A 17,119-nucleotide genomic window follows, 5' to 3' on the forward strand; every position below is an offset into this window, starting at 1 on the left:
TGTAAGCATGTAATTCCTTGTCATATGTGTGTCTCTTCATGACAACCAAATGTTTAGTTTTGTCCGCTTTGGTCAAAACTAGATCATTCGTTCTTAACCACTCCTTCGTGAGCCATATGTCTCTATTGCTAATGCTAGTTGCTTTTTTCTTTAGGCGGTTACTTATGACAGTCTTCCATCTAAAGAATTCTTTATCTAAAGGATCCATGCCAACAATCCCTCTCTCCATCTCCTGTATGGACGTTTCCCAACTATTCCCCACGTCTGGGACAAAGTTAGGGCCTTTTTCAAGTACCTCTTTGATTTTCTTTGGTATTTCTATCTGGTCCCATACTTGGAAGGTGTTAGGGTTCCCTTTATTTAATCTTTTCACTTGTTTACCAATAATCCATTTCAATTTTATCACATAATGTTTAGTGGAATTCTTCCTGACTGCTTCCGCCAAATCCACGACCCTACTATTGATATGAGTTAGTTCATTCGGATTATCTTTGTACACGGTATCTTCTAAACGAACAAGATCATTTAAGACCCCATACTTCTTGTTCTTGATAGTATGGGGTCTTAAATGATCTTGTTCGTTTAGAAGATACCGTGTACAAAGATAATCCGAATGAACTAACTCATATCAATAGTAGGGTCGTGGATTTGGCGGAAGCAGTCAGGAAGAATTCCACTAAACATTATGTGATAAAATTGAAATGGATTATTGGTAAACAAGTGAAAAGATTAAATAAAGGGAACCCTAACACCTTCCAAGTATGGGACCAGATAGAAATACCAAAGAAAATCAAAGAGGTACTTGAAAAAGGCCCTAACTTTGTCCCAGATGTGGGGAATAGTTGGGAAACGTCCATACAGGAGATGGAGAGAGGGATTGTTGGCATGGATCCTTTAGATAAAGAATTCTTTAGATGGAAGACTGTCATAAGTAACCGCCTAAAGAAAAAAGCAACTAGCATTAGCAATAGAGACATATGGCTCACGAAGGAGTGGTTAAGAACGAATGATCTAGTTTTGACCAAAGCGGACAAAACTAAACATTTGGTTGTCATGAAGAGACACACATATGACAAGGAATTACATGCTTACATCAGGAAGACAGAATGTGAAATGGTTGACGACAAAATAATTGGATCTCTGGGCAGAAGGGTCAAGAAGTTAGAACGCTCAAGTCTCGCGGCCGTTTTGCCTTTTCTGAAGAACTGTCACAACCCAAATACAGGAGCTCCAAGATTGTTTGCGTTTGCTAAGACGCACAAGGCTGGAAATGAATTAAGACCAGTAGTAGAGAAATGTAGGGGGCCCACCTTTACCTTAGAAAAAAGGCTACATGAATACTTATCCACACAAATGGAAGAAGATAAACTGGTAGCAAAAGATCCTCTTGTCGTAGTAAAGGAAATACAAAATATTTCTTTAATGGAAGAAGAAGTGGCGACCATTTTAGATTATGAGAGTATGTATCCTTCAATAAGAATTGAGTCATGTGTGGAGGCATTGTTGGATTTCATGTGCAACAACAACCCTCAGTTGCGTAGTCACACCCAAGACCTAGAAGAACTAGCTAGCCTGGTATGTTATCAATCTTGTTTTACGTTTTGTGGACGAATCTACAGACAAAAAAGAGGGGTTCCGATGGGAAGTCCCCTCTCTGGAATTCTTTGCGAATTGGTAGTTAGAAGATTGGAAAGGGAAGCTCTACAAACTTTTAAGGAAGATATCATACATTTCATCAGATATGTGGATGACATTTTTATATTATGGAGAAACAATAGCAAGATACATGATTTTTTGAATAAAATCAATAATAACAAGGATGGGCTTAGATTAAAGTTAGAGCAAAAAAGTTCCATGAGTGTGCACTTCTTAGACATTAATATCAAGTTCATGGGGGATCATTTGTCCACCAGCGTATATATTAAGCCTACTCACACCCCACTATATATACCAGCGCAGTCCATGGATCCATATCGATATAAAATGGCTGCATTTCAAGCGTTGATAAGAAGAGCCTATTTGTATTGTGATAGAATTGGTGACAGAAATAAAGAAATTGAAAGGATATTGCAAATAGCTCAGGCCCTAGGCTACAGGAAAAGCACCATAGTTGGATTACTCAAAAAGTATGAAAAGAAGAATGAGAAACAAGGATTAAATACAGCTCACAATAGACGCTTGAAGTTTACGTATAACAGTAATTTGAATAGTATTATGAAAGAAGTGGCTAGTAAGAAACAAGCAAGAATGATTTTAAAAAGGGCCCCAAGTTTATATAAGATATTGAGAAATGATAAAGATAGAATAAACGCAGAAGAAAAACCAGGTGTCTATAAAGTTCCTTATGAAAACATCCAGCTGGATGTTAAGAAAGACTACATCGGCGTCACCAACAGGAGCTTAGGGGTAAGGCTAAAGGAACATCGGTATAACGTAAAAAAAGGATCCAATACCACAGTTTTATCACAAATGTCGCAAGTCCAAGGTTCGGTAGTAAAATGGGACGAGGCAACGATTATAAAACCAGTATCTTCCCCCACTTTATCAATGACAGCAGAGAAGATTGAAATATATAAGAGTAGACTACGGGAAGGATGTTTGAATGCGAGGGATGCTGAGAGCCTGTCGTCGGCGTGGAAATACATGATTAAAAAGTTCACTGAAAACTCATGCTAGAATTAGTTATTGGAAAACTATTAGTTATAATTTTTTTACTTTATCTTTATTTTTATTTATTCTCTTATATATTTTAATTTTATGTTTTATTCCGTTTCTATGGTATATTTTTTAAATTCTTGTTCTAAATTTTGATTTAAATATTTATATTCTATACATGGAACGTTTATGTTCCATTATCGTTTTGTAGACCTGAGGATGACCTGTTAATCAGGTTGAAAACGTTTGTGATTAAAATATATGTTTCTCAGCAAAATTAAGGTGTTCTATTATAGACTATAATTATGTCAAAAAAGGAGATCTGTCAGAGCAAATGGCATCCTACTACACCCCTCTTCAAAGAGGTATCAAGTAGTACAGAATGCTAATGTCAGCTTATTTAAATGATCAATGCTTACTGTATCCATTCCCATACCATAGTCCAGGACAAAAACATCTGTCAACAATGAAGTTCCATGAAGTGGTGGCAAAAAAAATACTTGGCAAAACTGTACAGACAAAACTGATGACACCTCCTTATAATGTTTAATGCAGCATTCATACTCTGCAAAAATGAGAAGGTCCTGCAAGAAAAGCACGTTGTCGTTGCCAAGGTTGCTATGCAGAATCGCGTAAAAACACTACCAGCCAAAAGGCAGACAGTGCCACAAAACAAGTCACTACATTTTGTAATGATTGTCCCAGGCAGCCAACAATTTGCATAGCTTGTTTCAACAGAAAACATTATTCTCCACGAGATTTGACATAATTACATTTTTACATAAAACTATTTTGAAAACTATTATGTACAGGTACTCCTCACTTTACAACCGAGTTCCGTTCCGACGACTACGTCATTAAGCGAATCGGTCGATAGTGAGGAGCTTGCACCGGGAATATAGGATTGTTGTAAAATTATACAAATTATGCAACAAACTTCAAATTTATTCATAAAAAGACTATTATAGTACGCTATTAGCCTATTATAGTATGCTTAGTGCGCATTCACCATTCGCCACTGACCGACACTCAAGCTGAGAAAGGGGATTCCCCGAATTGGAGGTCGAAACTCAATTGGTCGTAAGTGCGAGTGGTTGTTAAACAGCTAGGTCGTAAAGTGAGGAGTACCTGTATTATAATTTCAATAAATGTGAGTTTTTATTATAGTTTTGTATCAATGTTATAATTCAATGTTTCATAGTAAAACATATTTGTAAAGTATGTTTTACTATGAAACATTGAATTATAACTCAATAAAGTTAATATTGAAACATGAAAATTAGTATACAGCCTTTAAATTCTTTTAGTTTTTTTTATTTTTGCATTCTATTTGCAATGATAGCTTTCATGGTTGCATGCTAAAAGTTCTTACTTCACAAAATTAAAGCCTCAATTTTGATTCCTCGTGGGAGCTCTATGAATCACATTTGCCTCAGGCTATGGCAGAAGAATAGAGATTATAGTGTCTTATATTAAATTTATTAACAATTTTGTCTTATGTCCAATGACCAGCCGTATAGAATGCATTAATGAATTGAAGTCACACAAGTCACCCGTGCCTCGTACAGCCCTGCATTAAAATAAACGAGTCATCCGTGACTCATAATGCCCACTAGCTGTCCAAAAGTTTATCTAGGCCGCATTTCTTTATGCAGTGAGAGTGTAACGAAATGACATCACGAGCTGTGTTGGCCAATTAGAAACCAGTTTCAGTGTGTTCGCTGTAAAGTGCTTCTCAAGCGCTGCGTAAAGAAACGTGGTCCTACTGATGCCATTAACTTGTTAAACTATATTCTTGGACTACTATTTCTTCAAATTCATATATGAAATTCACAACTGAATATACAGAAGAAAATTTGCTTAATTCTCCTACTTCATCAAATGAGCCAATTAATTTAAATTCTCCACAAGATTTACCTACAGAAGAAAATAAAAACATTTCAACTGCATACCTATGGTCTAAACTAACTGACGTAATTACTTCCAGCAATAAGCTGATTAATCAAATTTCTTCAATGATAGATAACTAAAAACTGAAAAGCCCCTAAAACAATTTAAAATTGATACTTTAACAAATATTTTAATAATAATAAAATTATATTACATAATTATCCTCATCCAGTTAAAGAATATACTAAATTAGCAATATTTGATTTTTAGTTAATATTTTGGAATTGGAAATTTAACTTTAAAAGAAAATTAAAATATATTCCATATACTAACTCAACAAACTGTATTATATGTTTATAGCAATGAAGTCAGATCAAATACAGAATAAAATATTTTCTGTCTTTATTAAAATAAAACTAGATAAATGGCAGAAAATGGATATGTCAGCTGATCTAGTTAAAAATTTTCACGAAAGAAAGAAATCACTTTTCTGTTCTCTAATGACTTTAAAAAACAAGGTATATAAGTTAAACTTTGTGATAATTACTTAGTGTTGAACAATACAAAAATTATTTACAGTTTCATAGAAAGATAACTGGTTAACACTGATAATTTTTTACTGATCTCTTCTTTACAAAATTGAAATTAACTCTTAAACATAACTGATACTAAATTGAATAAAGATTCCATTAATTCTTCAAAAAATTTAAATCTTATAGTAACCAATTAGAACTGCCAACATTCTAATTGGTTGCTATAAGATTTAAATTTTACTAGTCAAATAGTAACTAAATAGGTACTACAAAGCTTCATAACAGCTTTCTTTCTTTTTTCTAGCAGTTTCTTTAATTTAACTAATGTTTTTAGCCATTTTAAATTGGCCTTCTTCAAGTTAAACAAAATAGAACGTTGGTTATAAAATAAATAAACCAGATCATATATTTAAAACATCAAGATCTCGATGTTTTAAAGATTTTAATTCAAGCACAATTATTACATCAGTGGTTCTTAACCAGCGTTCTGCAAACTTAGGCCGCGACTCCACTAGCCATAAAAGGGCCGTAAATCCCCTCACCGTAAAAGCTTTTAATCACGTGACCATGATATTTTATGCCTAAAAGCGAGTTGAGCAGTGTTCAACTCGCTTTTACATTGGTTTTATGACCTGCTCAGGCGTAAAATATCATGGTCACGTGATTAAAAGCTTTTACGGTGAGGGGTTTTACGGCCCTTTTACGGCTAGTGGAGTCGCGGCCTTAGAGAAAGTATTCTGCCAAAATTTAAAAATCTGTGAAAAATTAAAACGGTTATTAAAACAAAAAAAAACAAAAACAAAAACAAAAAAGGAAAAGTCATTGTTTTTAGTTTTATCGTCTTTATTTGGCTTTTATCAATTTCTATAATGGATTTCTTTTAGAACATGAATCAAATCTGCTTTCGCATGTAGGTGAAGCCTGTGTGCAAACAATTGAATGACAACAATCAAAGTGTACAGACGTGTTTCTTGCTAAAAAGGTTACTGTTATTTTTGTTATTCTTCAAGTAAGTCCAATGTTTTAGACAGATTGTCAGTGTCATAAAACGTATTGTTTTGTAATTGTAGGTAGAAGGTCATTTGCGACAAATTGGTCTTCTAGAGATTAAAATAGCTCTAATTACCCTCCAAAGAATTAAAAATAATTATTTGAAAAAGCAAAATGGATAAATTTCTGAACCGAAAATATGATTCTGGTGCTGATAGTGCTAGTACTAGTGAAAGTACAAGCAATATCAATAATGATACTCACAATAGGGAGAACAAAATAAAAAATGTCAGTAGACAATATTCCAATGATTATTTAGATTTCGGGTTCACTTACATTGACAAAAATAAATGTCAGATTCCTCTTTGTGTTGTTTGTGAGGAAAAGTTTTGTAATAGTGCAATGGTACTGTACTTGTACCAGCAAAATTAAAATGACATTTTACATCTAAACACACCAATCTCCAGTCCAAAGACAAGAATTATTTTCAAAAATTGCTGAATAATCAAATTAATCAAGGAAAAAAATTTTAAAAAATAGTAACAATATCTAATAAAGCACAAATTGCATTGCATAAAGTTACCAAAATAATTGCTAAAAATTTAAAACCATACACCATAGCAGAGCGTCTGATTTTACCAGCATGTTCTGAAATAGTTCAAATTATGTTTGATGATGATGCAAAAAAAGAAATTATGAAAATTCCTCATTTGGACACACAATAAAAGATAGAATTATACATACGTCAGATGATATTGAGAAAACGGTTACTAATAAGCTTTCAGAACAATATAGGTAGGCCTCCTACAACCCGGTAGATACGTTCCTTGAAAATACCGCATTGTGGGAAATCGCGTTATAGGAGACACCAACTTAATACAAAAACTGAAATTCAGTTCTAAAAAGAAAAAAACTGCCTTTTATGGTGTAACATTTTCATCATTTTTTAAATTTGTCTACATAAAAAGCTTAAATAAAATTCAACATCATGTAAAAACTAAAAAGATTATGATTTCAAGTCAAAATCAAAAAGAAACATAATGTTATGCTCCCAAATTCAGTCCTCATCGTCACTTATTACAGTTGTTCAAGAATGTTTGACTGGCCTTATTTCAAGATCTGAGCTTGTTTCATCAAGTTCCACTGCACTTATGTGATCTGTTGCGATTTTTCTGTTATGTGAAAGATAATTCGTTTCTAAATACCCTAAACCACGTTGTAAAAGAACCGCACTGTAAGAAAATTTCTGTGTTTTTCCAATGCATTGGAGCAAAAACACGTTGTAAAGATACCGCGTTGTAGGTCTACCTGTACTTTGCTTTACAAGTTGAAGAGTCCACTAATATCAGCCATATAGCTCATGTACTAGGATTTGTTCATTCATTGATGAAAACAGAATAATTAATCAATTTTTATGCTGCAGACAACTTACCAAACGCACAACAGGACAGGATATTTTTGATTCCATTTCTTCATATTTAGATAAATTTAACATAACATGGAATCAATGTGTAGGAATCGGTATCAATGGTGCTCCTTCAATGGTTAGTTCTATTAAAGAATTTATTACTTTTGTCAAGAAGAAAAATCCTAATATCATATCTACGCACTGTTTTTTACACCGAGAATCTCCTCTCAAAAACATTACAACAACATTAAAATCTGTATTGGACCAAATTGGAAACTACATCAAATCACGACCCTTACAAACATGCCTATTTAAAAAACTCTGTGCAGCTATCACAAATCTTTACGTTTACATACTGAGGGAAGGTGGTTATCGCGAGGTAAAGTGCCAAACCGAATTTTGGAACTTAAGGATGAAATGGCAGTTTTTCAAAACGAAGGGAATGATATTTTTAAAACTTTTCTTACAAACGATATTTGGTGTATTGAAATGGCATATTTAGCTGATATCTTCAATTATTTAAACAATGTGAATACTGGCATGTAAGGTAAAAATGAAAATATTCTAACATCCATACACAAACTGTCAGTATTTCAAAAAAATATCACTTTGGAGAACGCGCATAATTCAAAAAAGAACAGCAGGCATGTTTCCTTCAGTCCCAAAATAACAACAACAATGAAATAATTCCTATTATAACACAATATTTAACATTATTAGAAGAAAAAATAAATGCGAAATACTTTCCCGCATTGAATATCAAAAAATATGATTGGATAAAAAAATCCATTTTCTGCAGTCAACACATCAAATTATGAGTTTTTGTTACAAGAAGATAAATTAGATAAATTGCTGGATGGTTAAAGGTGTTATTTATTTTGTTTAAGATAATTTCAGTATAAGTTCTTGTTTTATTTATTTAGTTACAAGAAGAAGAATTCATTATGTTGTCGATAGATCGTACTCTCAAAATGAAATTTTCCGAAATAACAGTTGAAGAATTTTGGATTTCTGTTCAAATCAAGTTTAAAACTATTTCTGAAAAAGCAATTAAAATTTTATTACAATTTTCAACATTGTACTATACACTGTTTTATTTTACAACTGTGTTCCACAAAAATCTTGTAACATTGTAAGTGTTCCGTGATTCTGAAAAGGTTAAGAACCATTGTATTAGATAATTGGCAAAATGAGCCAAATGAGTTAATATTCAACAGACACAAATCTAAAGATAAAAAATATAACAAACTAGGTGTCGAACTATTAAAGCAAATTCATGACTTGAAATTGTGTACATTAAATGATCATATCCAGAGTGATAGTCCATCCGAATTTATCTGTCACAAATAATGGAAGATCAGTTATATATTTAGAGTTTCAAGCTGCGATACAGTAGATCATTTTCTGACGGTTCAAATTTTGCTGCTTCATCTTATCAAAAAACTAGTTCCAAATTCTTATTTTGTCAAAAAATAAATTATAATTATCAAAAATTTTAATTGGAAATATCTAATAAAATGAAATCTTTTTCCGAAATTTCAATGGATAATGGGAAGTGATATATCTTCAACTAGAAAGTATCACGAATGAATCTGTTGGGTTACAATCAGAAGGCAGAAAGAAGTTACTTCAATTTTAAAAATCATGGTATGATACTGTTATAAACTGAAAAGAAAGAAAATTTAAAAGTTTTTACAATTTAGAAAAGAACCAATAGAGGATAACTTCACAAATTACAAAATGAGAAGAAGAATATATTTTAATTTATTAACGACCAAGAAAATGAAACACTTTAAAAACTTAGAGTATTTAATATCAATAAAACATAATGACAATCTTTTTTGGTCTACCACTCAAAATTTTCAAAAGAAAGAAGGTTCTGCTTTCTCTAGTCAATTTCCTCCAATTAAGAATAAACAACACTGTCATCATTAAAGTCACTTACTTGAAAAATTTTTTAACTACAAACAAGTACTTTTGTCATTTCAAAATGTCATTTTCAGGCAGAGTGTACATAATATTTGAATTATAAATTTTAAAAAGTACATTAAAAAATTCCAAACACGTGGTTTAAATCTTAGTGCATAGTTTTTACAGAAATTCAAACAGGCACAACATAAATTCCTTAGATTAATTCACATCATCATCATCATACACCATTCACGAATTTAGGCTATGTTGACCCGTTTCAGTCTCAGCTAGACAGGATCTAGGAGTCGTTTTTGTGGATGTCCAGATTAATTTACAATAAATAGGAAACATATCATCAATGAATACAAAATAAGAACAAAAGTGTAGCTATCCTAAAATATGACTATATAGTAGAATCTCATTTTAATAGATTGCAAAACAACTGATTTCTTGGAACAATTTTTTCCCAAGTCCCACCAAATGAATGTAATTTGGTGGGACTTGCAGATCTCTAACTCAGAATAACAGATTTTTTTCTAGCTTCATCTTACAATATATGAGGCTAGAAAAACTTTGTTTTTTTTCAACATTTATTAATATTTGGGTGTTTCTAAGAATTTGAAGAGTTTGATGATGCACTCATTACATCTGAGATGTGTACAATTGAAGAATTGTACAAAGAGAGTCAGCAAGCTAGTACAATTAAGGAGGGGCAACCTAGTGAATATTCTGACACTGGTTCAAGTGTAGTGTCAAAATTTTGAGAGGACATTGAGTCTTTCCAAGTGATGAATAGCCATATATTTTGTATCAACTGGATAGATATATTACAACAAAAAAATCACACCTTTGAAAAGTCTAGCAATGAAATTTACTAACATTTTCGATCAGCTTCACTAACCTTTTCAGTTACGATAGAGTAGAACGTGAAAAATAGAACGTGAATACAAAAATTTAAAAACAATAACAAGAACAAGGTTGTGGGTTAAAGACCCGCCCCGGGTCAGTTCTTTTATTCCAGAAGGTTCTAAATTTATTTAAATTATAATTATTAATTTAGTTAACAGATGGCACTTAACATCTACCTCTAATGTCAAATTACTTTATATTAATCATTTAATTAGCCAGTTTTTAGCCCAATATTTAAGGCAATTGTTGGTTATTTCAATACAGTATGTTACTTGATGCATAATTAAATGGTTTCAAATATAATGAACTCTAATCATAGCAACTTGGTATTTCAAAAGATATTTTTATTCAATATTTTATGCAAATTTTATCAGACTTTTACTATATTGTCTAGTTTATTAATACAAGTACAGTAGAGAGTCATTTATCTGAATCAATTGGAAACTGGGGTTGTTCGGATAAGTGATTTGTTCAGATAACCGATTATGTACGAAAAAATATACTAACCTGTCCGATGTTGAAATTTTTCTCCGTTGCGTGTCGCTTCGTGTTGAATTTTCATCAATTTTAAGCCTAACGAAAATTTTTATAATAATAATCGAGGCTATTGTATCGTTGAAAATTATTTCTTTATTTTGTACAAACAAAATAAATATATTGAAAAATATAAAAACATAAAAATTATACTTTAGAAGTAAATCTAGTATCAAAAAAGTTTGATTCAGCACGACACAGTCCGACTGGAAAGCGTTCGGATAACCGGGGTTCGGATAAACGACTCTCTACTGTATTTTAAAATACAGTAGAGCATCGTTATTCGAATATCGATCAACTGAAATGTCGGTTAACCGAAAGCGCTCCAGTCGGCAAATTTAAATTTCTGCTAGTGCTGTGGCACTGCAATATTTGGCTATGTCTTGGGCAATTCCAATATTATTTTTGTTGGTGTGTGTGTTTTAGCTGGCAGCACTGGTGCGACCACGAGAGGGTACTTAAGGGCGTGCCAGGATTTGAACAAATTTCAACATGGGATAGGTTAATATATTTTTTTGTACATAATCATTTATCCGAAAAATCGATTACTCAAACAATCCCAGTCCCGAATTGTTTCGGATAATCGATGCTCTACTGTATATTTAATCAAATCAAATAAAGCATAATATAATTTTAAACAGAAAATTACAGCATTTTGACACTCAACTAATACAAAAAGAGATTTGTGTAACATTGACACTCAATTTTAAAAAATTATAAAATTTAATAGTTTAACTGAAACTGATATAACACATGAAGACAGCAATAGTGTTAAGTTTTAAAATTATCATCAATAATTTTTACTTTCCTGGCTGTTATATATAACAGAGGAAAAATATGGCAATCGAAAGTAACACACATAATAATGCTTCTACAGAGGCTCAGTAGATATATGCGTTAAAGGATAAGGAATTTTTCCTTAATGTTTACGGCCAGTCACCGTATTTTATTTGCATTTACATTTGTGTTTTATTTGGATTTTCTTATTTATTATTTGGTGTTATACTTGTTCTATTTGTTTAAATTTAAAAAGTATGTTCTAATTTAGTTTAATTTTGAACGTGTTCGATTTTGTATTAGAGTCGAACAACTGTAACCTGAGGATGGCCCATAAAGTGGGCCGAAAACGTTAGTTATACGTAATAAATACATGTTCTCAGCAATAAGGTGTATTGGATGTATCTAGTATATTTAGTAAGAAGGCTGAGTTTGAGTTAGTGATTTATCATCAATAATTTTTACTTTCCTGGCTGTTATATATAACAGAGGAAAAATATGGCAATCGATCAAAAAATGACCCCCAAAGATTTTTACATTTTTGGACTCGGGAAACCTTGAAACATCAACAAATGCAAAAAAATTGAGGAAGTAATTTCTGTATGTATGGATGCTATTGTGTGTATGGGGGGCACAATTTTGTTCACCCTCTTTGAAGCTTAATAACTCCTGTGCTTTTTGTCAAAAATTTCTGAAATTTTGCAAGAAGGTTTGTTTGTTAGGAAGACTGATGATAGTAAATTTTGGTGATTAAAGGTTGAGGGGTGGGGAGATAAAGGAGGTCGTGTGTATCTCCGTAGGGTCAGACTTAATGATGATTTTACTCGTTATTACTGTTTACAATTTTTTATAAAATCCATCCCTACCCTCAAAACTAAGGTTTTTGCCATTTTATAATAGTTAAAAATATAAGAAGTTTTTAATAATAAAATATGATAACAGATGGCACCACTAAATGTTGCCAGAAAAGTAAAGCAACTCACTGCTGAATTTTTTGAATTGTAAAAGCTGTAAGTATTTTGCTTAATTAAAAATGTTAAAGTTGGCACTCAAGCTACTGTCGTTAATAAATTTAGTATTTATCAGTTTTGTATATTAAATTATTGTGTGTTTAAAAGTTTATTTATGTATATTTATATTATATCAGCTGTAAGTCATGTTAACCTAATTGCAAGATGTCACTGGTTACTCTAATCTCTAGTTAAAACTGATCAAATTTTATTATATTTAAATTAATAAAATGTAATCCAGAATGTTGTAGTAAATACAGTATTTTAATGTATTTTATCATTTACAGTATGAGAAGACACTGAAAATAGATCATAGTATAAACCTCAATCTGAAATGCATTTGTCATGTTTGAAATCTAGCCCTGTAAAAATCCTGTTAACCTTATCAATAGTCTTTAAACAATTTGCTTGTAGACTGACCTTGGCTACACATGGCACAATCATAACTAAAATTTTAGATGAAAGGCAAGCACTTCCTCTAATAAACTGTGCATGATTCTTAAATCAGATGACTGATCATCTTCAACATCCACCCATCCTCTACTTTGATATATTAGCCTTCTCTTGCTCAACCAATAGACACAGGAAGAAAAGAAGACCAAGCACCCAATTCTGACAATACATATCCAAATCATAAACTTAAATAGTGCATCACACCTATCCATCTATGATGAAGTCCAAAACTTAGATGTATAGAGAAATAAGGCAGCCAACAACTGTTACCAGAAAATTGTAATGTGTCTGTAATTTCCCTATTTTACATTTGTAATGTGAAATAAATGATAATGATATATATTTGAAATTGTAATTAAAAGAACTGAAATTTCTAACTTAATTCAGTTGAATATAACAAAACTTTATAAATTTAATGATAATATTTCTTTAAAAAATATATCTTTAGAAATAAACTAAGTAAGACAAAAACCTTTCAGACTTTGTTTCTAGCAGTTTAATCACTAAGTACAAACATTTTCAGCCATTTTGAATGGCCTTCTTCAGGTACAATAAGGTCAGTTGAACAGTCGGTTAGCAGACATTTAATACCCTTAAATTAAATAGGCCAATCCACCTCATCGAGTCCGTTGCAATCTTTCGAGCAATTTCTAAACTTATCTCGTTTTTTTATTTTCCACTTTTAACAATTATCTTATCATCAATAGTCATCTACATCGCAATCGCACATCTTGGTTAAACTCAAAAGATAATTAACAATGTTGATATTGTTTAAACTTTCTTAGCAATAATGTCACTAGTAAGAAGAAACCTTTATAAACAGTGACGTTATTTAAATATCTGCTAACCGACGTTCCAACCGACCTTATTGTACCTGAAGGCCATTCAAAACGGCTGAAAACGTTTGTACTTAGTGATTAAACTGCTAGAAACAAAGAGTGAAAGGTTTTTTTGTCTTACTTATTTTATTTTAAGTAGTTCTAGCTTTGAGTGCAGAGAAGTATCTTTAGAAAGATTATTTTCCACTATGACAGCATACTTACATTGTTTAAATACATGCTCTACATTATATTTCTGCTCACATAACACCAGTTACATAAAGCTGCAAAATCTAACATTTTATTCAAGTTCTTATTTATTCTGTGTCTATACAATCTAAAAGTTCAATCAAAATCACAGGTATAAACAAAATTTTAAAAAATTAACATAATGTAATACTATTGGTTGTAACTGACACATAATTAATGATAATGTTTAGATTTGCAAGATCAGATTTAATCTTCAAAAGGGGGTTTGAAATAAAGACCTCCAGACATGGAAAACAATTTTGCCTCCTTATAATTAATTGCTGTGTCTTTAAAAGATGCCTTCAAAATTTCCAATCTTTTCAGGTGTTTTAAGTTGGTGGGATGTATTCATTTTTGTTAAATAATTAAACTATACAATAGAGCATCGATTATCCAACCCACAATCAACTGTCACATCGGTTAACCAACCTCGTTCTAGTCGGCAAATTCAAATGTCCGCTAATGATGTGGCGCTACAATATTTGACTGTCTTGGCTACTTTAAATATTATTTTTGTTAACTTTTTGCATGGTTTAGCTGGCAACATTGACTGGACCACGAAAGGGAGGCCAGTATTTAAATGAGGCATAATTTTATTTAACGACGCTATCCAATTGCTGCTTTTAAAACGTGTGCAAGATTTAGTGGCAAAAAAAAAAACTGTGAAGCAAAAGAAAATTTTGGACTTCTTTTTCTAATGTATAGGCCTTCTTTATGTAAAATATGTAACCCAAATATATATTTTTTTGTTTTATTGTATATTTTTCAATATACAGTACAGTACTGTATTTATTTTGTGCAAAATAAAAAAATAATTTTTAACGATACAATAGCGATGATTAGTACAGTATTTTTAAAAAATTTGTTAGGCATAACATCGACGAAAATTCAACGCGAAGTAGGTTAATAGCGATATACTAATATAACTACACTAATAATGTATTTATTCATACTTTTCGGTTATCCATTTTTTCAGTTATCCGACCAACCCCAGTCCCCAATTGAGTCAGATAATCGATGATCTACTGTATTATGTTAAAATTATGCAAACTTATCTCTCATAATCCGGAATGATTTGTTGATATAAATTTTTTTTTATATGTTTTGAATTCATATTTTCTTCTTTCTTTCATGATTTTGTTCCTTCAATAGAATTGCAAATAATGTTAACAAAGATTATGCATATTTAGAACATGCAGCAAGCATACTTAATGCAAAAAAAAAAAAAAAAAAAAAAATTATTGTGTGACATTGTCATAATGTCAGGATGCAACATGAATTGTAAAATTCTAAGAATTAATCCTTGAAATTTTACAATTCATGTAAACATGCTAATTATTATGAATTCCTGGATTTCCACCAGCGGTTAGAAGTGTATAAATACAACAGATGATGACGTATTTATACATACCTGAGATGTGTGAAAAATTTTAATGATGTGTCATTGACATTGAATCCTCAAAAAAAGGTCCATGTCAATTTTATATTGTATGTGGTTTTTAATATCATGTCGTCGGTGTTTAAAGATATTAACCACCTGTCTCTAATTGGAATATTAAAAAGGATTTGAACTGACCCAGAATTATTTGTATGGTCAAAATTGTTTTAATAGCCAAGATGCAATTTTTAATCATATTCTTAATTTATTCAATTTAAAATATATGTTCTCCATCTCAAATTATTAGTGTCTTGTTCCTGTACTGTACATCATACTTTTCCTGACAAAAACAGAGTCATGACTGTAATCTATGTAACTCCATTCATGGGAAAATTTTTGAATTGAAATCACATGACTTCCAATCTATACCAGAAGTTTGTATATTGGGGCTTTCTGCCCTAAGCTTTCCATACTTGATCTCAACTTTCATCTATCTAACATTGTTCTTGAGATTAAGGAAGGACGAACAGTCAGATGACAGTGGGAATTTATGAATCTATAACTTTTTCAAATTGCAGTCCACCTTTATCTATCATTTGACCAGAAAATAACATCCTACTATCATGGTAAACTTTTTCAACCAATCACAAATAGCAATTGTCAGCAAAATTCATGGAAAAGTGTGTCATTACTTTTATATATGGCTTTAACCCATTCATCAGACTTCTTGCCCAAACATACAGAATTTTTCTTACTGAGCAACTTCATGTATAGTATACTGGCACATCTAGCAGAAATATAACACACATTATCAATATACTGTATTTATCCCTGTTATTTATTAGTAGTCTTCATAAAGACAGAGATGACCAAAATAGAGATAAAAATGATCAAATCCATTAATTCACCTCAGTAATGATAACGATATAAATATAATCTACATTTATATATCAAAGACATATATAATATTGGGTTGAATAATATGCCTTTGCATTTTTTATGTTCATTTTAAACATTTTATTTAACTTACAAGTAAAACAATTAATCAATTATATATGATGCATTTTGTTGTATCATTAGTTGCCATCTTTCTACCAATTTCTCAATTCCACTTCTGAAAAAGTATTCAGATTTTGAGGCAATATATTCTGCAATAGCATTTTTGACTTCATCAATTCAACCAAACTTTTTTCTATCTAAATAATTCTGTAAAGATCTAAACAAATAATAATCTGAGGATGCCAAGTCTGGAGAATATGGCAGATGAGGCAAAACTTTCCACTGCAATTCTGTTATATTTTCTAGGGTTACTTTGGTAATGCGTGGTCTTGCATTGTCATGATGCAGTATAATGTCTTGTGGTTTATTAGAGTCAGTCTTTTGTCCTTTAATGCTTTGTTTAAATGGTCTAATTGTTCACAACATGTGTCATCATTTATGGTTTGGTTTGGATCTAACAGTTCATGATACACTATTCCCTTCATAACCTACCATATGCATAATATTACTTTTTTGGGAGCAGTCCACTTTTTGATATGGATGTTGAGGGCTCTGTAGGATTTAGCCATAATTGTTTCCATTGAATATTAGTGTATTATCTATTT

General features: G+C 31.5%; 1 protein-coding gene and 1 long non-coding RNA gene across 2 annotated transcripts in view; one reads left to right on the forward strand and one right to left on the reverse strand.

Moving 5' to 3' along the window:
- The window catches only part of LOC136968212 (uncharacterized), a 208,931-nt gene extending 206,719 nt beyond the window's left edge, over positions 1–2,212 (forward strand). Inside the window, exon 3 of the long non-coding RNA XR_010879617.1 lies at positions 2,199–2,212. This is a non-coding gene — a long non-coding RNA (uncharacterized lncRNA). The remainder of the gene's footprint in view (positions 1–2,198) is intronic.
- Positions 1–17,119, reverse strand: part of LOC136968209 (transcription factor IIIA-like) — a 51,876-nt gene that overhangs the window by 21,459 nt on the left and 13,298 nt on the right. The gene's annotated exons all lie outside the window — the stretch shown is intronic.

Source organism: Centruroides vittatus, unplaced genomic scaffold (genome assembly GCF_030686945.1).
Source record: "Centruroides vittatus isolate TY-2023 unplaced genomic scaffold, ASM3068694v2 contig_1416, whole genome shotgun sequence".
Classification (NCBI taxonomy): domain Eukaryota; kingdom Metazoa; phylum Arthropoda; class Arachnida; order Scorpiones; family Buthidae; genus Centruroides; species Centruroides vittatus.